Raw genomic sequence first — 24,865 nt, 5'->3', positions numbered from 1 at the left:
AAGTCGGTCGACGATGTGACCAAGCTAGGAGCTCCTTGGGTTAGGTCGTTCAAGATTGTAGAAAAGCTCCGTTCGGGTGCCTATTACCTCGAGGATGAAGACGGACGGAAGCTAGAGCGACCGTGGAGTGCAAGCCACCTCCAGCCGTACCGAGCTGGATGAAAGGTGCGCCAATGTAATACACGACATATATTTGTCACTCTTTGTTTCCTTCAATCGCAGGAAGTAAAAATAGAAGGGTTTTTGCAAAATTACGGCCGAGCGGCTAGTCTCCCCAAACTGTCGAGCGGCGACGTTAAACTCTAGAGTCGAACCAGCGACTATAAACCCCCCGGCTTGAAGACCGTCGAGCGGCGAAGTTAAACTCTAGAGTCAGACCGATGACTATAAACCCCCCGGCTTGAAGACCGTTGAGCGGCGACGTTAAACTCTAGAGTCGGACCGGTGACTATAAACCCCCGGCTTGAAGACCGTCGAGCGGCGACGTTAAACTCTAAATATCCCGCTCGGAAGACCGTTGAGCGGCGACGTTAAACTCTAGAGTCGGACCGGTGACTATAAACCCCCGGCTTGAAGACCGTCGAGCGGCGACGTTAAACTCTAGGGTCGAAGTGGCGACCATAAATACCCTGCTCGGAAGACCGTCGAGCAGCGACGTAAAACTCTAGGGTCGAAGCGGCAACCATAAATACCCCGCTCGAAAGACCGTCTAGCGGCGACGTAAAACCCTAGAGTCGAACCAGCGGCTATTAAAAAGTCAGCTTATCGTCGATCCACAGCTATAATGATTCAGCCTAGGCATCGCTTAAGCTTGACAAGATTTAAGTTGTCTTATACTCGATTGCCAAGCGGCAGTTTGGAGAGCGAAAGATGCTCTCACGATTTCAGTAGACAGTCAAAGGGACGGATAACTCGCCTGAATGCACACAGCAGTAGAGCAAACAGATAAGGAAAATTCATTAATCAAAATGAGGCGAACGACCAGCACACAAAATGAAACATGCCGAACGGCCAGTACACAACTATCACTTCACTCTAGATAATTAAAAATCTCATCCGGAATTGTGGTTAGAAGATCAGTATGATCTCGGACGGGAATAATGAAATCCTGAGGAAGCCAGCCCTTGGTCTTCAGGTAGTCGGTCGTGGTAGTGATAGCTAGCTCGAATGCGTGGACGAGCCGAGTGCAGGTTTTCTCTACAAATTTCTCCGAGCGGATGTAGTTCTGCTGCATGATATCAACCCGTCTCGGCTCGGCATCATGATATTCTTTGAAGGCAGCTCGAGAAGCCTCCAGCGCATCTTGAAATGCCTTCAGGTCAGTCTGAAGGGCGGCCACCTCCGCCGAACGGCCAGTATTCTCGGCATCAAGCAGGTCGGTCAGCTCCTTGACTTTCAGCTCGAGCGCCCGAGCCCCCGCGTTCTTCGTCTCCAGGTCGGTGATGGCCTGGTTCTTCCTGTTGGTGGCCAAAGTGATCTTCTTATCATACGTTTTGACCTGCTTCTCGAGCTGATCGACCCTAGTCTGTAGATCTGAGGATTTGTGTCGTTCGACCTCGTGCAGTTTGTTGGTCTTGTCCAAGTCGGCCTTCAGCTCGGCATAAGAAAGGCCTTGAGGAGGAGCTCCACCAAAGACCTTGAGCTTCTTGAACTCCTCTTCAAGAAAAGCCAAGCGATGGCATACCGCTATACTCTCCACCCAATACTGCAGCCAAGTTAGAGGGAAAATAGTCAATACCGAACGGAGATAAAGAAATAAAGGCTTACGATGAAAATTACCCCGGTGGTTTGTTGCAGATAGCTGTTATCGAGCAGCCCCGGGGGCATCACCGCAACGCGCGCCTGGGAGTCCTCCCATACCTTCGCCAGCGGTCCCCGGATGGTTAACTGGTATTTGGGGCTCATCGGCCGCTCGACCTCTTGCAGATATTCCTCCGTCGGTAGGTGGAGGATGACCTTGATTGTCCTGCGTCCGCTCAGGGCGAACTGAGCAGATACGGAAGGGGCGGAAGAATGGTCGACCGGCTCAGAGCGAATGAGAGATCGCCTGATTGCCCGCGGAGTAGGAGGGAGTGAGCTGAGAGGTTGTGCAGTGACGGGGTCTAAAGGCCAATCTCCTTGAGAGGGGGTCCGGTCGGAAGACAACGTCTCCACGACTGCTGGAGCCAAAGGAGGATTGTCCATCGGCTCGGATACTTGAGCAGTTGAGGTGGCCGAACAGGTTGGCGTGCCCGTTCGACGGTGTTTGCGCCCCACCAACGGGACTTCATCACTGGAAGACTCGGTTTCCTCAGGCCTAGGGGCTGGTTGGGCACTTGACGGAGCAGTTTCTCCCGCTACGTCGATGGTGGCGGTCCGAGCAGCAGACGCATCGCCAGTCGTCTGCGCCTCCTCGCTCTCGCCTTCATGCGAGCCGACCGGGGCGATGTCGAGTCTCTCCGCCTCTTGCGTTGCAGCCGCCTCTATCTTGGCTGCCTTGCGTCTTAGCATGCCGAGCGCTACTGATTTCATCATGGTCGCAGCTGCAAGAAAGATAAAGGAAATCAGTTAGACCCAAAGAAAATGAGGGAAAGTTATTTCTTATCAGGGTCGTTCGGAAGGCGTGCTCGGATCGGGCTTAAGCCGAACAGATACAACATCCCTTTGGGCAGCAGCTTGTGGATATCCAGCTTCAGCCCAGCTAGCAGGCTCGCCGCGTGAAGGAAGGTCGGCTCAGTCCTATACCTTTTCAGGTCGGGGGAAGGTGGCAGAGTAGTTTGCCATTGGATTCGGAAAGGTGGCGGCTCGGGGAAACTCACAAAGAAAAAATAGTCTTTCCAGTGCTTGTTAGAGGTAGGCATTTTGTCGAAGAAAACCAAGCCGATCCGCGATTGAAATAGGAAGGTGCCGATCTCGGACTGCTTGGGATAGTAAAAATAGTGAAAGATTTTAGGCTTAAGTGGGATGTCGTGCGTCCGGAAGAGCACCACTACACCGCACAGCAGCCTAAAAGAATTGGGCACAAGCTGGCCGAGCGGAATGTGAAAATAGTTGCACACTTCTATGATGAACGGGTGAATGGGAAACCTAAGGCCGACTATGAACTGGTCGCGGAAGAAAGTGACAATGCCGGTCGACGGGTCATGGGGTCGATTGGACGACTCGGCCAGGGTAAGCTTGTGGTCGGCAGGGATGTCATAGGCATTGATCAGATTGCAGGCATCACCCGGGTCGAACCAGCTCTCCATGGCTTGGTACAGAGGCCAGGAGAGGAATCGGAGGTACTGGCCATGACTGGAGAGGGAAAAACTCATTGTTTTTTCTGGTGGTTCAACGAAGAAAGACCGACGGGAAGGGGAACGAAGAGAAAACCAAACCGAAGGAATAAGGCGACAAGGTAGAGCAACGAAGAAGCTTACTAGAGAGTGAAGCGCAAGGGAGAATAATGTCGAGAGTTTGCCGAAGCGCCGAAAGAGCAATTCGCCGGAAAGCTGGGCACGGAAGGGATCACCAAAGCATAAAGGCAGTAACGATGGAGTAGAAGTTAGCTTCGGGGTTTTATAAACGTTTAGCCCGGGCAGCCAGAACCGTCGATTTAGGTCGCCGGAATCGAGGTTTGCATCTGGCCGTGAAATTCGAACAGTCACGTGTCGCATCGGTGCCGACACCTTTTGTCGTACGATGACGACGGGGATTCCACGTGCCGCCAGGTTACTGGGCGGCATTTAATGAAGGTCATTACCCGGCATGGTCGCATGCTCGCTGTTAATAAGAGGGATTTGTGCAAATTCCAAGGGGATCTCAATGATGATGGCTTTTGACTGCGAGCAGACCCGGACGCAAAGCAAAAGGATTTAATAAGTACGAGAGCACTCCTTGCCGACTGGCCAAGCGGCCGAGCCGATCGCCCGCGCCCGCCTCAATTTCTCCAGCGTTGCCGGACGGCCAGCAAAGCACTAGACCAGTCCAGTCAGTCGAACTTATAGCCCCCTTCGACTAGACTTGAGGAGAAGGCACGTGATCCGGTGATAAGCATAGGGGGGCCCACGTGGTGGTCAACGACCCGAGCGATCGGCTCGGACAACGCCTGAGCTGCGATTGGCTCGGACAGCGCCTAAGCCGATGTTGACAGCTCGACCATTGTACCGAGCTTCCGACGCTCACGAGCCGTGCACGACTCCTTTTGTTGAGAGAATTGCGCCAACTGCCCTCATCCGAGCGGAAGACCTGATCGGCTCGGCCAAGATGTCCACCGGACTACCGGGTGACCAACAGGCCCAGCGCCCCTCCCGTTCGGCCCGGTATCGACAAAAGTAACGTCTGGCCATATCTTCCTCAAGACAAGAGCCATCGACAGACAGCATGGTCGACGGCCAGACCAGGTAAATAATCGTACGGTGGAAGTTTCCACTGTCACGTCAGGGATATGCTCGTGCGGTTGAGGTATGGTGTCAGACGTACTTTTCTGACATATCCATTTTGAGGTATGTTTTGGGAAGCATGCACGTCTCGTGAAGCGTGCCCGTGCCTCCCAGGGATCCCATATAAGGACCCCCAGACTTCGACGGAGGTATGCATTCTATATCACTGTAGCTACAGTTTTCATTCTCGTCATTCTGCTTCGATCTCTTCCCGCCCGAGCTGACTTGAGCGTCGTGGGCCATCGCCGGGAACCCCTTCCCGGCTCGGTTTTGTGCTTGCAGGTTCTCGCCAGAGGTTCACAACAGTCGGAGGTCTATACGTCATCAACAGGAGCGTCACGTCCCCAGCGTTCGTCAACTCAGCACACATACAGGATCGCATATATATCTCTATAAAAGAGAGAGAAGTTAGACTACACATCCATCGTTAGATGCATACTCCTTGGGCGACTCTCATAAGTCCAAGCATTTGAATATACCTCTGGATACTATGATTCACTTTTAAGAATTGGGGCGTTCTGAGATCCACCTTGGCGCCCGAACACATGAGGATCATCCAGGAGTGTGCACCGAATGAGTATACAAGCTTTATATATACTGTTTATCAAAAAAAAATAGAAATCTAAAAATGAAGGGAGAAAAAAAAGGAAGAATGAATGATTATGGTTTATATTCAAATTTCTAAATAAGAAGGGGAGTAAAATCAGAAATAATAATTTAGGCCTTACATGTAGAAAGGGAGGTGGGCGACATTAAAGAAAAGCAATAAGAGGTGAGTAGAATGAGATGCATGAAAAAAAAATTAGGATTTAGAATTTAAAAGCCCACAATCCAATTCATTTTTATTAATATTTTTTAATTGGTCCTAAAAAATTTATAGGTTTTTCAATTAACCCCTACAAATTTTAAATACTTAAAATTTTACCTAAACACATTTGGAAAAACATATCCAAGTAGTATCCTTATCGTGTCCTTGCCGTGTCTAAAATGTATCTGCCTAATCAAATCGTAAAAAAATCCACAACATATTTTTGGCCATATCTAATACGTGTATTTACGTGTCGTATCCATATCCATTTCATATCCGTGTTTGACACTTCAAAAATAAAAAATTTAAGAATATCCACGCTACATAGCACTCAAGATAACTAAATATCAAATCCTTTAAGCAAAATGGAAGTCCAACTTTGTTCGCAAAGCATTCTAGACCCATTTATATGTGAATATGTTTTGTCATTATGTACAATATAATGAAGTATGTAATTACATCCGATCTTCTTAAATAAAAGTCTTTTACTAAAAGTATTTAAACAATATTTACTATTAAAAACACAATACCGGGGATAGCTCAGTTGGGAGAGCGTCCGATTGAAGATCTGAAGGTCGTGTGTTTGATCCATGCTCATCGCAAATCTTTATTCTTTTTTCATCTTTGAGTGAGGATTTGATGACGATAGAGCTGAAGACCGAGAAGCCCTTGATGGTGCCTTTTTTTAATTCCTTTTTCCATTCTATGGTGAGTCCCCTAGTTCGATCAGTTTTTGATTCTTTTGAGATTTTAGTTTGTCTTCTTTTTACTCACTCCAAGATAACCTCTACACCCAAATCAAAATCAAAGATGAAATTCGGTGCTCCGGGGCTGAGCGAATAGTCTAAGAAGATATTAAGATTTAGGAAGGCATTAGCGACAGAATGTTGTATTCCGTTGCTATTTGCGATGGAAGATAACATTTCTATCACTAATTAGGGATGAAATTTAAACGTCGATGTTAATTCCATCGCTATTAACTATTTTTTTAGTGATTTATATATAAATATGGTTCTTAATTATACATACAATCTTTAAAAGAAAAGTCCTTTATTGAAAACTGTTATGAAAGTATTTAAATATAATTCCTAATACAAAGTCATCAGTGGGGATAACTCAGTTGGGAGAGTGCTAGATTGAATATCTGAAGGTCGCATGTTTGATCCATGCTCACTGCAAATCTCTATTTTTTTCCATTTTCAAGCGACGATTTGATGACGATAAAGCTGAAGAATGAGAAGCCCTTGTCGGGGTTTTTCCCCTTTTTCGTTGCACTGGTGAGCCGCCTAATTCGATCACTTTTTGATTCTTTCGAGCTTTTAGTTTGTCTTCTTTTTACTCACTGCAAGATAACCTCTACTCCCAAATCAAAATTGAAGACGAAATTTGGCACTCCAGGGCTGAGCAGACAGTTTAAGTAGATATTAAGGTTTACAAATGCATTAGTGACAAAATGTTGTATTCCGTTGCTATTTGTGATGGAAGATAACATTTCTATCGCTAATTAGCGATAGAATGTTAAACGTTGTTGTTAATTCTGTCCTATTAGCTGGTTTTTAGTGATTTATATGTGAATATGTTTCTTAATTATACCTATAATCTTCTAAAAGAAAAATATTTTACTAGAAACGGTTATAAAAGTATTTAAAAAATAATTCTTAATATAAAGTCATCAGTGGGGATAGCTTAGTTGGGAGAGCATTAGATTGAAGATTCGAAGGTTTGTGTGATCGATCCACGCTCAACGTAAAAACTTTTTTTTTTCATTTTCGAGCGATGATCTGACGACGATAGAGTTGAAGAATGAGAAGCCCTCCGTGTTGTTTTTTTTTCCTTTTTCACTGCTCTAGTGAGCACCTAGTTTGATCACTTTTTGATTCTTTCAAACTTTTAGCTTGTCTGCTTTTACTCACTCCAAAATAACCTCTACTCCCAAATCAAAATCGAAGATGAAATTCGGTGCTCCAGGGCTGAGCCGACAGTCTAAGCAGATATTAACGTTTACAAAGGCATTAGCGTCAGAATGTTGTATTCCGTTGCTATTTGCGTAAATCTTTTTTTTTTTCATTTTCGAGCGATGATCTGACGACGATAGAGTTGAAGAATGAGAAGCCCTCCGTGTTATTTTTTTTTTCCTTTTTCACTGCTCTAGTGAGCACCTAGTTTGATCACTTTTTGATTCTTTCAAACTTTTAGCTTGTCTGCTTTTACTCACTCCAAAATAACCTCTACTCCCAAATCAAAATCGAAGATGAAATTCGGTGCTCCAGGGCTGAGCTGACAGTCTAAGCAGATATTAAGGTTTACAAAGGCATTAGCGTCAGAATGTTGTATTCCGTTGCTATTTGCGATGGAAGATAACATTTCTATCGCTAATTAGCTAAAAAATGTTAAACACTGTTCGTTAACACCAGGGTGCCCGAAGGGCACCTTGTCATTGCGGAGCAAATTTTGTGTCCAGGTCAGCACTGGTCCGTGCGCTCGGACCAGCCCGGACATGGTCCAGGCGCCCAAAGATGAAAATGTCAATCTTTTTGCTGTTGTGTAGCCATAGTGTAGAGATAGAGTTTGCCACGCTAGGGGCGCCCAAATCGTGCCACGTCAGCAAACGGCCAGATTTGACCAGTGGATTATAAATAGAGCTCTGATCTTCTTCATTCATACAACACTTTCTATACTAGAAGTTTTCTTCCTGTTTTCATTGTTTTGCTCTATAAACGTCCTGTAAGAGGCTTCTCTGCCTCTGACTTGTGTCAAAGAAGAAGTCTTCTAGTTGAGCTACATTTACCTTAAATTAGCAACCTCCACGGTTTTAAACCAAGTAAATTCTTTCTTTTATCTCGTACTTCTTTTATGCATTTTAGTCTATTTTATTAAAGTGTTTGTCTTAATTAAAGTCGAAAGTTTTGGAAAGGATATTGTTATCTTTTCAGGATAATTCACCCCTCTCTTACTGGCCACACAGATCTAACAATCCCCATGGATCCCCGAATTTTTCATTATTTTTACTATCCAAAGAAGTTTGAGCCAGGCATCTTTATCTTCTAATCCCGAGTGGGTGCGATGCTTTTCGATAAGATGTCCTTGTCCAATAAAGGTTGGAAGTTCCACTACTTCTACATCCGACCGATCCCTCTTGTGACCTTCTCGACCGGTTGGCAAATGAAATTGCCCAACCCTCTCGAGTTGGTCGTGTACCGATGGGAGCCGGTCTACCTTACAATGTTCGCTCAACTATCTGATATGAAATTCCATATCCACAAGATGCTGCTCGAGGGTGTGTTATATATGTTTAGACTGAGCCGCATCCGAGTCTGACAGCCCTATAATTTCGGTGAGAAATTCTAACTTAATTTGTTATTGGATCTAACTGATTTTCTTTTTTTATTTTGCAGCCAAAACAATGTGGAAGGCTCTCTTGAGTAGCTCCACAAAATTAGGTGATGAGAAGATGGACGCTCGGGGTGAGGCCGAGATGGAAAGCCACGGGCTTATCCCAATTGGCCATGATGTGGAGCCTACCGGCGGAGAGGAAGCTAACCGAGTTATGGACATTGATGCAACCGTGAACATAGAGGAGTTACCACCCACCCGACCTTCATTATTGTCGATAGCAGTTCCTTTCGAGTTTGCAACATCCAAAGAACCTTTGATTCTTCACTTTTGACACAAGAGACATTGATTGGCCACTCTAGTCCAATCGACTACACCGGCGCAACAAATCTTCATCGAAACTCCGTTCACCTGCCTAGCATCTGAGAGGGAAGAGGCTTCTACACCTATCCTTCCAAAAGTTGGAGCCGAATGGACCACTCTTGCATCGTTTGAGGGGACGCCCTCACTCTCTGAGATACCAGTTGGGGTGATTTCCACTGCACCAATTTCATTTTTGTTGCCCGCTCCGACCGAATCATCTAAACCTCACTCCAAGATAAACTCTACTCCCAAATCAAAATCGAAGAAGAAATTTGGTGCTCCGGGGATGAGTGGATAGTCTAAGTAGATATTAAGATTTACAAAGGCATTAGCAACAGAATGTTGTATTCCGTAGCTATTTGTGATGGAAGATAACATTTCTATCACTAATTAGCGATGGAATGTTAAGCGCTGTCATTAATTCGGTTACTATTAGCTATTTTTTAGTGATTTATATGTGAATATGTTTTTAAATTATACATATAATTTTCTAAAAGAAAAATCATTTACTGGAAATTGTTATAAAAGTATTTAAAATATAATTCCTAATATAAAGTCATTAGCAGGGATAGCTCAGTTGGGAGAGCGTCAGACTGAAGATCTGAAGGTCGCGTGTTCGATCCACGCTCACCGTAAATCTCTATTTTTTTTCATTTTTGAGCGATGATTTGACGACGATACAGCTGAAGAACAAGAAGCCCTCGGTAGTGTTTTTTTTTCTTTTTCTCTACTCTGTCGAGCCCCCCTAGTTCGATCACTTTTTGATTCTTTTGAGCTTTTAGTTTGTCTTCTTTTACTCACTCCAAGATAACCTCTACTCCCAAACCAAAATCAAAGATGAAATTCGGCGCTTCTTGGCTAAGCGGACAGGCTAAGCGGATATTAAGGTTTACAATGGCATTAGCGACAGAATGTTGTATTCCGTTAGTATTTGCAATGGAAGATAACATTTCTGTTACTAATTACCGATGGAACATTAAATGCTATCGTTATTTCCGTCGCTATTAGTTTTTTTTAGTGATTTATATGTGAATATGTTTCTTAATTATACACACAATCTTCTAAAAGAAATGTCCTCTGACACTTGGGGGCCACTAAGGTAGTTGATCTATCGTTTTTCTAAAAGAAAAGTCCTTTACTAGAAATTGTTATAAAATTATTTAAAATATAATTCCTAATTCAACGTTATCAGTGGGCATAGCTCAGTTGGGAGAGTGTCAGGCTGAAGATCTAAAGGTCGCATGTTTAATTCATGCTCATCGTAAATCTCTTTTTTTTCATTTTCAAGCGACAATCTGATGATGATAGAGCTGAAGAACGAGAAGCCCTCGGCAGTGATTTTTTCCCTTTTTCGTTGCTCTGGTGAGCCCCCCCTAGTTCGTTCACTTTTTGATTCTTTCAAGCTTTTAGCTTGTCTTCTTTTTAATCACTCCAAGATATGTTGGAAATGGAGATAGTGGGGATGTGGGAACATGGCCACGTTCCCCACTACTCATAATGGAAAAGTCCATTATGTGTTGGTTGCTACTCAGAAAACCTAGAGGTTCCACTATACAAAAATTTTGTACAAAGGTCTGAACCTTTTCCTAGCTACCATGTGTTCTTTTAAATTAAATTTTGGATCGTCTGCGGAACTTAACACGTTTGATCCAAAACTTAATCTATTTGTTCTTTTAGGTTTTGACTTGGATCTCCTGCGGAACTTCACACATTTGATCCAAATCACCTAAGTTATTAATTTCATTAAATATTAATTTCCATAATTGGTTCCTAGTACTGACGTGGCGAGGCACATGGCCTTCTTGGATATGGGAACAACCACCACCGACTAGACAAAACCTTTTAAGAAAAGCTAATATTTAATTCCCTAAAATAACTTTAGGTTAACCGAAAAGAACAATCAAATCACAAGGAAAAGAAAAAACAAAAGAACACAACATCGAAAAACATATTCGAGATACTAGAATCGTAAGCCTCTTGTATTTGGTATTTATTTCCAAAAATAACTAGTATGATGCGGAAAAGGAAAAATTACTAGTTATACCTTTTAGAAAGACCTCTTGATCTTCTACCGTATTCCTCTTCTAACCTCGGACGTTGTGTGGGCAACGATCTACCGAGATGAGAAACCACCAAAGCACCTTCTTCTCCTTTCTTCAAGTTTCGGTCAAGCACAATGCTTCCAAAAGATGAAGATCTTTTTCCACCAACTACGCTCCAAGGGATGTAAGCTTTCTCTCCTTCTTCTCCAAGCTAAAATCCGGCCACCAATTGATCTCCAAGGAGGAAGAGAGGTTCGGCCACAAGGATGGAGAGAAGAGAAGGGGAAGAGCCGGCCACACCAAGGAAGAAAAGAGGGAGAAAAATAATAGAGTCGTTCACACATGAAGGCACCTCTACCCCCTCTTTTATAATCCTTGGTCTTGGCAAATAAGGAAATTTAAATAAAAACTTCCTTAATTCTTTTGCCATGAAAAGGAAATATTTATTTAATTAAAAATAATTTTTCTCTTCTCAATTTACAATGGCCGGCCATATACAAATCTCCAAGCAAATAAAATTTTAAACACAAATTAAAACTTCCTTATTTGCTTCCAGAAATTTATAAAAAATTTCAATAATTTTTATCCCTTCATGATTGGTTAATAAAAAGGAAATTTTATAAATTAAAATCTTTCTTTTAAACATGTGGATAATTTTCCAAAAGGGAAAGTTATCTCTAAAAATTAAAATCTCTTTTCAATCTACAAATAAGGAAAGATATCAAATCTTTTCTTAATCTTTTGTAGAAACTAATAAAAGAGAATTTTTAATTTTTAAACTTTCTTTTAAATCATGAACATGATTAAAAAGGAAAGTTTTTACCAAAATTAAAATCAACCTTTTAATCTACAAATAAGGAAAGAGATTTAGCTCTTCTCTTAATCTTTTGTAGAATCTTATAAAAGGAAAGATTTAAATTTTTAAACTCTCTTTTAAATCATGTTATCCACATAAGAAAAATTTTAAAAAATAAAAATCCTTTTATTTTAATTTGGGCCAGCCACACCAAGCTTGAACCCAAGCTAGGGTCGGCCACCTTGAAGCACCCATGAACCAAACTTTGGTCGGCCCTAGCTTGGTCTCTAAGCTAGCTTGGCCGGCCCCTATGGGATGGGTAAGAAGGTGGGTATAGGTGGGTATAGTATTCTATAATTAAGAGGCTACGATAGGGACCGAGAGGAGGAATTGGTTTTGGTCTCCCGATAAAATTAAGCATCCCGTGTTCGTCCCGAACACACAACTTAATTTTATCAATAATAATTCATTCCACTAGAGAACTATTATTGAACTACCGCACCAATCCCAAATTTCATTTTGGGCTCCTTCTTATTATGAGTGTGTTAGTCTCCCTATGTTTAAGATGTCAAATGTCCACGAATTAAGTAAGTTACTGACAACTCACTTAATTAATATCTAGCTCCAAGAGTAGTACCACTCAACTTCATCGTCATGTCGGACTAAGTCCACCTGCAAGGTTTAACATGACAATCCCTATGAGCTCCTCTTAGGGACATTCTCAACCTAGATCACTAGGACACAGTTTCCTTCTATAATCAACAACACACACTATAAGTGATATCATTTCCCAACTTATCGGGCTTATTGATTTATCGAACTAAATCTCACCCATTGATAAATTAAAGAAATAAATATCAAATATATGTGCTTGTTATTATATTAGGATTAAGAGCACACACTTCCATAATAACTGAGGTCTTTGTTCCTTTATAAAGTCAGTATAAAAGAAACGACCTCAAATGGTCCTACTCAATACACTCTAAGTGTACTAGTGTAATTATATAGTTAAGATAAACTAATACCTAATTACACTACGACCTTCCAATGGTTTGTTCCTTTCCATCTTGGTCGTGAGCTACTGTTTATAATTTATTAGGTACCGATAACATGATCCTCTGTGTGTGACACCACACACCATATTATCTACAATATAAATTAATTGAACAACTACATTTATCATAAATGTAGACATTTGACAAATGTGATTCTTATTTCTAGATAAATGTTTATACCAAAAGCTAGGCTTTTAGTATACATTCTAACATTATGCCCCTGGTTTATTTCCCTATATAAAGGGGGTGCGTCCAAGAGATCATTCGTGGGTTAGAGACGAGAGTAAGAGGTGAATATCCAAGGTGGTGAGATTTGGTTTGTGGAATTGCGGAGGGCTTTCCGATCTTGTGATCGCTCTTCCGACAACGAGTTTTCACGCCATTGCCGATTGCGGATCTGCGGGAGATCGCTATAAGTTGTTACCGCTTTATTTTATTCGTCTATCATGCATTTAGAATATATATCTACATTGGTATTAGAGCGCGTAGTTATTTCTAAATGCTTATAGACGAATTATGAAATTGTCATTTGAATGTTTCCTCGTTTTGTCATTTCCCGGCGCTGTTTTGCACGACTAATGTGTCGTAGCATACATGTTGTGCCAAATTTGTAAAATCAAGACCGCTACATTTACCGGCAATGGCAGTCCATGGTCGTTGTTGGCGTCCTGGCTGGCTGGCTATGTGTTGGTGGCTAGGACAGGCAGAACCACTGTCAGCAATCTCGTCGAGCCTAAAATTGACTGGTTTTTTATGCTGGAAAGAACCGGCTACCACTGGCAGAGGTTGGCGATAACTTCCAATTGGCCGGCGAAGTGATCATGGCCACCTCTCGTTGCAACCCGTGTTTGTCGCAGGAAAGGTGGCATGCACAATGTGCGTGGCGTGCGTGCATGGGGTCGTGGCGGCGAAGAAAACGGAAAAAGATAAACATAAAGTTTCTGTTTTGAATTTTTCTCAAAACAAAAACAAAAATAAAAAAAGAAAAAGAAAAACAAGGCAGTAGGGGTCGTGGCGGCGAAGAAAACGGCAAAAGATAAACATGAGGTTTCTGTTTTGAATTTTTCTCAAAACAAAAACGAAAATAAAAATAAAACAAGGCAGTACAGTGATATGTTCACAGAATTGCCGCATGCAATTAATTCTTTTTTCATGCATTTTTTTTAAACACAATGTTAAAAAATATATATATATGCATGTTGGAATTAATTAATTAAAATTAAGTTTATTGGTTAATTTTAATTAATCAGGTGGGTTTAAACTGGTTGGTCCAATTATACCCGGTTTAGATTAAACCATTGGGTTTAATTAAACCAATTTGATCCAACCCCAAATTAATTTAGGTTGATTAATTAGACTTGGACCAAATATGATCAAATGATCAGATTTATTCTAATGGGTCAGATTTGATCAAAACAATTAGATTTGTTCTAATTGGTCGGACTTAAACCAATGGGCATTAGTTTGATCAAACGAACCTGAGTTTGATCAATAAGTCTGAAATTGGTAGGAATGGACTTAGAGAAAAAGTAACAGAACATAGGTACAAAAATCTCTGTCCAATTAGATTAGTTCTAATTATGGACAATGGACCAAGCTTAGGATATGGATCCCTAATCAACCAATCCAAAGGGTCTGACCAATTAGATTAGTTCTAATTGTCGACTTAAACTCCTGAAAATCGAGAAGATTTGTTTTTCTTGATTTATTATGTTGGTACTATGCCTGTATAAATTGAAATAAGCCGGTTTTGTACTGGTTAGTCGATTTTGTACTGACTTATTTATTTTCAATTTTTCAGATTGCTAGTCATGATTTACGACAACATGATCTTTGGGAGGAGATTAAGGAGCTTGATTTTGACCCTGTTCAAGGACTTGGATGGCTTATTGGTCGGCTCGATCGGTTGTTCTGGAAACTCGAGCGAGAAGAATTTCCAGTCGAAGACACACACAGAAGATTTGCTCTAGTATATTCACTGCCAGAAAACCTTAGGCAGATAGCATTCCAACTTTGGGATGATTATGATGGACACATCTCGTATTCAGAGATGTGCAGACAGTTGCTTCATCTCTATTGGGGTCCTGAAGACCCAGAGGAGGATCCAGATGAATCTGAAAAGGATTCAGAAGATCCTAAAGATCCTCCAGAGGAGGATCCAGAAGAATCTGAAGAGCATTCAGAAGAGCCTGAAGATCCAGAGGAAGATCCAGATGAATCTGAAGAGGATCTGGGAGAGTGTCTGTGGGATCCAATTGAAAATCTTGAAGTTGTCCTGCCTGGGATTACCCCAAATGAGTCCAGGCTGAGAGGGATTATTTTGGCCACTGCACTAGTGTCTGTCCTAGTGGGAGTGGTAGTCGCCTATCTAGTTTATTAGAGTTTTGTTATTTTTATTGTCGTTTTGTATGAACAATAGTTAGTCCATTTCATTCATGTCAGTTAGTTATGTGTTAACAATTTGCAGCATAATTTTATGTTAATGATGTGTTCATTTATTTATGCTGTTTGCTTGACATGATGCATGATTAGTTCATGAAGTATTAAATGATTAGTTCATTTGTTGGGATGTCTGTAATAGAATTGATTAATATTAATTTGATTGGTCATACGGATGATAAGTGAAAACATAATTGTCACTTGATTTTGTAAACCAACTCAAAGTAATATTAAGTCAATCATAAATTGCATACATATGATATACACTGAATACTAAATAATTTATTTATTTATGATAAATTATGGCAACCAAAAACATAATAGTTGAACTCAACAAAGGTGAAAATTTTAATGGGGATAACTACAAGATCTGGCACCTCATGATACATTATGTACTTGAGGAACAAGAAGTTCTAGAGGCTGTAAATCAGGTTATGGAAGTACCTGTAGATGGTACCACTGCACAACACATACGAGATCTTGATGCCTATAAGGCATGGAAGAAAAAGGACTCCACTGCAAAGGGTATATTGATTAGTTCAATGGTAGACGACCTAGCTTTTGAGTATGAGTCATATCTTACGGCTCATGCAGTCTGGGTAGCCCTTAAAAAAAAATACAGTGGAGTAAGTTTGAGCAAGCTTCGACAGCTGACAATCAAGTTTGACAGCTACAAAAAGCGTCCGAATGTGTCAATGGTTCAACACCTCAGGGAGATGTCGAACATGATTCGGGAGCTTAAAACTATTGGTCATGAGTTGACTGATGAACAACAGGTTCAAGCAGTTATTCGTTCACTTCCAGATTCTTGGGAGACCATGAAACAGACCTTAACTCACAGTGAGAGTATTAAGACTTTCACTGACGTCTCACACCATGTAGAATTAGAGGCGGAGTGAGTTGAATCCGCAAGGATTTCTGGACAAGCCTATGTGGCTGTAGGTTCTGCTGGATCATATGGATCCAAGAAAAAGAAATGGTTCAAGAAAGGGAAGGGAAAGAAGAAGGAAGCTGTCGTTGTGGGACAGGGCCCAATCAAGAAGATAGTCAAGAAGACTGGAAAGAAACCTAAAAACAAGTTGACTTGTTTTAACTGTGGCAAAAAGGGCCACTTTGCTCGGGAGTGCACTGAGCCGAAAAATGTAAATCCAAGTTTGTCTTATTTTCAAGAGCATTTTGTTGCTAGTTCAGTGTTGTTAGCTGATTCTTATCTTTTGTGGATTATAGATTCGGGAGCAACCAACCATGTAGCTCGGGAACGAGTTACATTTGTTGAGTACCGTCGGGTACCAGCTGGCAACAAGTGGATCTATGTGGGAAATAATGCAAGAGTTGAAGTCAAAGGAGTCGGCACTTGCAAACTCAACCTACGTGGTGGTAGAGTTTTATTTCTACATGATGTCCTGTATGCTCCTGAAATTCGACAGAATCTTGTTTTCGTTATGTGTCTTCTTGATTTAGGGTATTGTATTAATTTTACAATCGGTCTGTTGAACTTAAGATTGACTCAGTGTCAATCAGATATGGTTTTTTAACAAATGGTTTTATGGTTCTTGATGTAGAGTTAGATGTCAATTATGTTATTGATGGTTGTTTTTCAAACATTTCTTTAACTAGTGATGCAGATATAACTGATGAGGTTTGGCATGCTAGATTAGGACACATAGGACAAGAACGTATGAATCGGTTAGTTAGAGAGGGTCTATTGGGCACTCGAGCTAAGATTCAATTGTCTATATGTGAGCATTGTCTTGCTGGAAAAGCAACTAGGAAACCATTTGGTAAGGCTATTAGATCTGAATCAACATTGCAGTTAATTCATTCGAACATTTGTGGTCCAATGAATGTGAAGGCTAGACATGGAGCTTCCTATTTCATTACATTTATTGATGATTTCTCTAGGTTCGGTCATGTGTATTTGATTTCTCACAAATCTGAAGCATTAGATTGCTTCATTCGTTATATGAACGAAGTTGAGAATCGAAAGTTAAGGCTTTACGCACTGACCGTGGAGGGGAGTATTTGTCTGATATGTTCAAGACAATATGTAATGATAGAGGGATTATTAGATAGTTGACAATTCCTGGAACTCCACAGCAAAATGGGGTAGCTGAAAGAAGAAATAGGACTCTTCTTGAAATGGTTAGGTCTATGATGGCGCAAGCAAATTTGCCAATCTCCTATTGGGGAGATGCATTATTAACTACAGCCTATATACTTAACAAAGTGCCTTCAAAGTCAGTTCCATCTACCCCATATGAACGTTGGACAGGCAGAAAACCAGATTTGAGTAATCTGAGACCCTGGGGGTCAGCTACTTATATTCATGACAGTTCTCACAAGTATAGAAAACTAGGACCTAGGGGTAAGAAATGTATCTTTATAAGATATCATGAGACCTCCAAAGGTTATGTTTTCATAGGTGAGCAACTAGATGGAACCATCTCGGAAATAGACTCAAGAGATGTGACTTTTCTCGAAACAGAGTTCCCAATCAGAGGTAATGTTGATAAAAATGTTCCACTATTTGAGGAGGATGAGATATTATCAACGAGAGAGGTTTCAAAAGGAATACCTGAGTCTAGTCAACCGAGTGGGAGTGATATGCCGAGTCATGAGTTGACTTCTCAACAGCCCAACTTACGGAGAAGTGTTCGTAAGATCAAACCTAAGAAGAGGTTTGATATTGAGAATAAGGCATTGGTTACACTTCCAATTGACGATGACGAATCTCAATCCATTGAGGAAGCATTGGGATATAGAGTTAGAGAAAAATGGAAAGCTGCAATGGTTGAAGAAATGGAGTCCATGATTCAAAATCATGTTTGGGACTTAGTCGATCTTCCTCCGAGCCGAAGGGCTATTGGGAATAAGTGGATTCTCAAAATAAAGAGGAAAGCAGATGGATCGATTAACAGATACAAAGCTCGTTTAGTTACAAAAGGATATACCCAAATGGAGGGTATTGACTTTGAAGAGACATTTTCTCCTGTAGTGAAATTTGTATCAATAAGAGTTATTTTGGCCTTTGTGACACATTATGACTTGGAATTACATCAAATGGATGTAAAAATCACTTTCCTTAATGGTGATCTTGACGAAGAAATCTATATGGTTCAACCAGAAGGTTTCATTGTTGAAGGCCAAGAGCAAAAAGTATGTAGACTTAGAAAGTCTATATATGGGCTAAAGCAAGCGTTAAGACAATGGAACATAAGATTTAACGAAGTCGTTTTATCTTATGGTTTCGAGATGATCAATGAGGATCATTGTGTTTTCCTGAAAAGGGAAAAAGGAAAGTATGTCATTTTATCATTATATGTTGATGATATGCTGATAGCTGGAAATGACATAGGATATGTAAATGAAGTCAAGAAGTGGCTGTCATCACAATTTGATACAACAGATATGGGAGAAGCTGAATACATCTTAGGGGTGAAGATCATAAGAGATCGTTCTAAAGGACTTTTGGGTTTATCACAAGAGTCTTATATAAATAAGATGTTACATCATTTCAGCATGTCTAATTGCAACATAGAACATACACCTATTGTGAAAGGTACTGTGTTAAGCAAGAGTATGTGTCCTAAAACTCCAGAGGAAATAGCTTAGATGAATAAAAAATCATATACCAGTGCTATTGGTAGTTTGATGTACACTATGTTGTGTACACGTCCCGATATCAGCTATGTTGTGGGCTTGGTCAGTCGCTTCCAGTCAAACCCAGGACCGAGACACTGGAAGGGAGTAAAAAGGATATTCAGATATCTGAAGGCGACAACAGATTATTGTCTCTGTTTTCAAGGATCAGATATGAGTCTGAAAGGTTATTCAGATGTAGATTGGGCTGGAGACCTGGATGATAGAAAATCCACATCAGGCTATGCATTCTTACTAAATGGTGGTGCCATCTCCTGGAACAGCAAGAAACAAGCTTGTGTAGCTTTGTCGACTATGGAAGCTGAATATGTGGCATGTTCAGCAGTTGTGCAAGAAGCAGTCTGGTTGAGGAGGTTTCTGAAGCATCTGAAAATTGTTGAGAATAGTGGGAGTCCAGTAACTGTCTACTGTGACAGTCAAACTGCAATAACTTTTTCCAAGGATCCCAAATATCATAGCAAAGGCAAGCATATAGAAACTAAATATAATTTTGTAAGGGATATTGTGGCTAAAAGAAAAGTCATCCTTGAGTATGTCCCTACACGTGTTATGCTTGCAGATCCTTTTACTAAGCCAATGACTAAAGAGTCATTTAAATAACATGTAAAGTCTTTGGGACTTCGTAGAATGTAATACCATTGAAATAACAATCAAACTTTGTGTTTTGATTGTGTCATTTGCCATAATTTATTCAGTGTATATGCTGTATTTGTTACATTCATATAAGATCTCGGTGAGCATGTTGATAGGTGGAAATTGGTCCACTCACATGGACAATCATCTCTGTTTGTTAAGTACAAATAGGGGTAAGACCGTTACTCATGAAACAGCCTACGTAGCTGAAATTATAAAATTAGAGATAGATTCATAAGTTGAGGTCGCCTTGATAATTATGTCAAGAAGAGATCATTTATGTGTAAATAATGATCTAAGTAAATGAACCCACCATTAACTGAACCTGTTGAAGGCCAGATTAGAATTCATATGTTGAATTCTGGATTAGACGTTAAGTATGTCTATATCAAAATTTGTACGATGTTAAATTTGAAGACAACATGCGCTCTTTTTAGTAAAGAGAATAGCATCGTAGCATGTGATTCATACCACATGTGCTATTGCGACAATAAAGGTAGTAGGAGAATGAATCCCTGTTTCTCTACTATGTGAGACCTTTGAGATTATATGATAATTTCAATTTTTGCCTTAGTGACTATTTAGCTGTTTACTTGAAGTTTTAATCAGTGTCTGCTACTTTAGTGTGTATCCTATGGCTATGGATGATTCGGTCTATGGAGCATAACTAGGAAAGCGACTGATTAAAATGAATTGATTCTAGCTAAAAGGGAAGATTGAATATATTTACATCTTTTGTTGTTATTCACTGGTCGACCCATTTCTGTTATGTACAGAAATGAATGTGAATATAGGATATGGAACATGCTCATGACATAATGGTCATTATAAGGGATTAGAGATATTCATATCGATGTAAATGAAAATTATTTAATCTGGGTAAATAGCAAGACAAGGATATCTTCAAGATAATGGTTGTGTGTCACTTGAAGATTGGATGGATCCTGGATAAAGGCTATGTGCCACCAGGAAAGAGGCTATGTGCCATGAAGAGTGTGTCTCTAATTTATTTGAGCAGCTAAGCAAAGTGTAACAACTTTATTAGCATTGTTTGCTCAAGGAGCGGCTAAGTCAAGGTGTAACAATCTTCTTAGCAACTATCGCTCAGTGTGCTTGCTGTCGCACGAACCATTTTCTCTAAGTATGGATTGGATGTTCTCATATGGTCTATGTGACCAAACTCTCTAATAGTCTATGTGACTTATTAAGTCTTTGTGACTTACCTGAATGAACTAGTCTTAGTGACTTACCTTGAACGAGTGGGAGATGTTGGAAATGGGGATAGTGGGGATGTGGGAACATGGCCACGTTCCCCACTACTCATAATGGAAAAGTCCATTATGCCCCTGGTTTATTTCCCTATATAAAGGGGGTGCGTCCAAGAGATCATTCGTGGGTTAGAGACGAGAGTAAGAGGTGAATATCCAAGGTGGTGAGATTTGGTTTGTGGAATTGCGGAGGGCTTTCTGATCTTGTGATCGCTCTTCCGACAACGAGTTTTCGCGTCATTGCAGATTGCGGATCTGCGGGAGATCTCTGTAAGTTTTTACCGCTTTATTTTATTCGTCTATCATGCATTTAGAATATATATCTACAAGATAACCTCTACTCCCTAATCAAAATCGAAAATGAAATTCGGCGCGTTGGGGCTAAGCGGACAGTCTAAGCGGATATTAAGGTTTACAAGGCAATAGCGACAGAATGTTGTATTCCGTTGCTATTTGCGATGGAAGATAATATTTATATTGCTAATTAGGGATGGAATGTTAAACGTCGTCGTTAATTTCGTCGCTATTAACTATTTTTTTTAGTAATTTATATATGAATATGTTTCTTAATTATACATACAATCTTCAAAAAAAATGTATTTACTGGAATCTGTTATAAAAGTATTTAAAATATAATTTCTAATACAAAGTCATTAATGGGGATGTCTTAGTTGGGAGAGTGTCAGATTGAAGATTTGAAGGTCGTGTGTTCGATTCATGCTCAGCAGAAGTCTTTATTCTTTTTTTTTCACTTCCGAGTGATGATTTAACGACGATAGAGCTGAAGAATGAGAAGCCCTCAGTGGTGCTTTTTTTATTTCCTTTTTCGCTGCTCTAGTGAGCCCCCTAGTTCGATCACTTTTTGATTTTTTTTTAGCTTTTAGCTTGTCTTCTTTTTACTCACTCAAAGATAACCTCTCTCCCAAATCAAAATTGAAGATGAAATTCGGCACACCAGATCTTAGCGCAAGTCTTTATTCTTTTTTTTTCACTTTCGAGTGATGATCTAATTACGACGATAGAGCTGAAGAACGAGAAGCCCTCGGTGGTGCTTTTTTTTATTTCCTTTTTCGCTGCTCTAGTGAGCCCCCTAGTTCGATCACTTTTTTATTCTTTTTAGCTTTTAACTTGTCTTCTTTTTACTCACTCCAAGATAACCTCTCTCCCAAATCAAAATTGAAGATGAAATTCGGCGCACTAGAGCTGAGTGGACAGTCTAAGCGGATATTAAGGTTTACAAAGGCATTAGCGATAGAATGTTGTATTCCGTTACTATTTGCAATGGAAGATAACATTTCTATCACTAATTAGCAATGGAATGTTATACACCGTTATTAATTTCGTCGCTATTAGCTGTTTTCTTTAGTTATTTATATGTGAATATGTTTCTTAATTATACATACAATCTTCTAAAAGAAAAGCAAGTCTTTATTCTTTTTTTTTCACTTTCGAGTGATGATCTAACGACGATAAAGCTGAAGAACGAGAAGCCCTTGGCAGTGCTTTTTTTAATTTCCTTTTTCGCTGCTCTAGTGAGTCCCCTAGTTCGATCACTTTTTGATTCTTTTAAGCTTTTAGCTTGTCTTCTTTTTACTCACTCCAAGATAACCTCTCTCCCAAATCCAAATTGAAGATGAAATTCGGCGCACCAGGGCTGAGCGAACAGTCTAAGCGGATATTAAGGTTTACAAAGGCATTAGCGACAGAATGTTATATTCCGTTGCTATTTGCAATGGAAGATAACATTTCTATCACTAATTAGCGATGGAATGTTATACACCATTATTAATTTCGTCGCTATTAGTTGTTTTCTTTAGTTATTTATATGTGAATATGTTTCTTAATTATACATACAATCTTCTAAAAGAAAATACTATTATAAAAGTATTTAAAATATAATTCTTAATACAAAGTCGTTAGTGGGGATGGCTTAGTTAGGAGAGCGTTAGATAGAAGATCTAAAGGTTGCGTGTTTTATCCACGCTCACTGCAAATCTCTATTTTTTTTTCTTTTTCGTTGCACTGGTGAGCCTCCTAGTTCGATCACTTTTTTATTCTTTTGAGCTTTTAGATTGTCTTCTTTTTACTTACTACAAGATAACCTCTACTCCCAAATCAAAATCTAAGACGAAATTCGGCGCTCTAGGGCTAGCGGACAGTCTAAGCGGATATTAAGGTCTACAAAGGCATTAGTGACAAAATGTTGTATTCCGTTGCTATTTGCAATGGAAGATAACATTTCTATCACTAATTAGCGATGGAATGTTAAACGTCGTCATTAATTTCATCACTATAGTTGTTGTTTTAATGATTTATATGTGAATATGTTTTTTAAGTATACATGAAATCTTTTAAAAGAAAAGTCTGAAACTGATATAAAAGTATTTAAAATATAATTCCTAATACAAGGTCATTAGTGGGGAGAGCTTAGTTGGTAGAGCATCAAACTAAAAATTTGAAGGCCATTTGTTCAATACACTATCACAGCAAATCTCAATTTTTTTTCATTTTCAAGCGACGATTTGATGACGATAGAGTTGAAGAATGAGAAGCCCTCAATGCTATTTTTCCCCCATTTCCACTACTCTGGTGAACCTCCCTATAGTTCGATCATTTTTTGATTCTTTTGAGTTTTTAGCTTGTCTTCTTTTTACTCACTCAAAGATAACGTCTACTACCAAATAAAATCGAAGATGAAATTCGGCACTTCGAGGCTGAGCGGCCGGTTTAAGAAGATATTAAGGTTTACAAAGGCATTAGCAACATAATGTTGTATTCCGTGGCTATTTACGATGGAAGATAACATTTCTATCGCTAATTTGCGATGGAATGTTAAACGTCGTTGTTAATTTCGTCGCTATTAGCTATTTTTTTAGTGATTTATATGTCAATATATTTCTTAATTATACATACAATCTTCTAAAAAGAAAAGTCTTTTATTGGAAACTGTTATAAAAGAATTTAAACTATAATTCCTTAACTAAAGTTCTCAGCAGGGATAACTCAGTTGACGACGATAGAGCTGAAGAATAAGAAGCCCTCGGCGTTGTTTTTTTTCCTTCTTCGCTACTCTAGTGAACCCCTCTAGTTCGATCACTTTTTGATTCTTTCGAACTTTTAGCTTATCTTCTTTTTACTTACTCAAAGATAACCTCTACTACCAAATAAAAATCGAAGACGAAATTCGACGCTTCGGGGCTGAATGATTTGTTTAAGCAGATATTAAGGTTTACAAAGACACTAGCGACATAATGTTGTATTTCGTGGCTATTTGCAATGGAAGATAATGTTTCTATCGCTAATTTGCAATGAAATGTTAAACGTCGTTCTTAATTTCGTCGCTATTAGCTATTTTTTTTAGTGATTTATATGTGAATATGTTTCTTAATTATACATACAATCTTCTAAAAACAAAGTCCTTTACTGGAAATTATTATAAAAGTATTTAAACTATAATTCCTTAACTAATGTCATGGGATAGTTCAGTTGGGAGCGTCAGATTGAAGATATGAAGGTCGCGTGTTTAATCCACATTCACTGCAAATCTTTATTTATTTTTTTTTTAATTTTCGAGTGACCATGATAGAGCTAAAGAATGAAAAGCTCTCAATGATGTTTTCTTTTACTGCTCTGGTGAGCCTCCTAGTTCGATTACTTTTGATTCTTTCGATCTTTTAACTTGCTTTCTTTTTTGGTCCGATCGACTAGTTCCGAGTAAGTTGTTTTGCTTCGTAGACTGATTAACTTCTGCCTTCTTCGAACAACGGGAATCAACTTCTGGTGAAAGAATTTTCTCTGAATCTGACAGAATATATACTAGCTTCTCTCAACTGATTACCATCTTTTTCTGAGTCTTAATTTCCTTCTTGTAAGCTGAAGCATATGAGTTTGGTCTTTCGTGCATCATTTAAGAGTGATGAACAATTACCTCCTTGCATTTGCATACCCTGGTCAATGACATGTTTGTAGTGATATGATTACAGTAACACAGTAATCTAATCTATAATTGCACCAATAAATGACGAGCATGCAATAAACGGTAATAAGAGTAGGGTTAAGAATTTGTGT

At 39.8% G+C, this 24,865-nt stretch overlaps 1 non-coding gene across 1 annotated transcript; it reads left to right on the top strand.

Annotated features, from left to right (window-relative positions):
• Window positions 1–9,466: 9,466 nt before the first annotated feature.
• On the top strand, window positions 9,467–9,539 carry TRNAF-GAA. The gene has a single exon. It is a non-coding gene; the product is annotated as a tRNA-Phe (tRNA).
• The last annotated feature ends 15,326 nt before the right edge of the window (window positions 9,540–24,865 follow it).

This window comes from Zingiber officinale, chromosome 2B (genome assembly GCF_018446385.1).
Source record: "Zingiber officinale cultivar Zhangliang chromosome 2B, Zo_v1.1, whole genome shotgun sequence".
In the NCBI taxonomy this organism is placed as follows: Eukaryota; Viridiplantae; Streptophyta; class Magnoliopsida; order Zingiberales; family Zingiberaceae; genus Zingiber; species Zingiber officinale.
The sequence above is the reverse complement of the archived record's forward strand: the minus strand, read 5'-3'. Positions and strand labels throughout refer to the sequence as shown.